This window comes from Trypanosoma theileri, assembly GCF_002087225.1.
Source record: "Trypanosoma theileri isolate Edinburgh chromosome Unknown TM35_Tth_50_V1, whole genome shotgun sequence".
Taxonomy (NCBI): Eukaryota; Euglenozoa; class Kinetoplastea; order Trypanosomatida; family Trypanosomatidae; genus Trypanosoma; species Trypanosoma theileri.
In genome coordinates, this window is record NW_021639892.1 from 71,531 (window position 1) to 72,261 (window position 731).

Sequence of the window (731 nt, forward strand, 5' to 3'; positions counted from 1 at the left end):
TTACCAATACGACCAACATCATCACTATTCGGCTTCACAATAGGTGGCTCTTCAACAGCAGCAGCAGCCGCCATGGTATACCCGCAGGCGCAGCACAGCACAACGGCCAACACACACATCACACCGCCCATCATCATCATCATTCCTCTTCTTTTTCTTGTTCTTGTTGTTATTCTCGTCACTTGAGTTCACAGATCTATGCAGAGAGTGTGGAAAAGAAAAAAGAAGGATGAAGAGAAAATAAAAGCACCAGTACACCAGTATTACTCCACACACACACACATATATGGAATCTACCATGAATACAAAGAAAGAATACCCATTATGGAAAATATTCATTATTCAAAGGAAATGAAGTCCCATAAGAAAAGATATAAGAATTAAAATACCATTTGGTAACATTGCAGAGATAGCCACACAGAGAAAAATAATAACAATGGAGAATGCATAAATCTCTCTGTGTTGGCTTCTTCATGTCCCCATTATAATTAGTATCCCCATAGGAACAAGCAAATTATATGTTACCCCGCTCATAGATAATGTAAAAGCAAATAAAAAAGAAAAGAGATATCATTTACCAGAACCACACAATTGCAGAGTAAGAGACACCACAAGGTGCACAGCAATGCTCTGCTTACAAGTATAAAAATGAAAAGAGATTAGGTATTTCCACACAAATTGATGCACCCTAGCCCAGTGGGTGTCATCGGGATTAATTTTCTCAGTGCTCC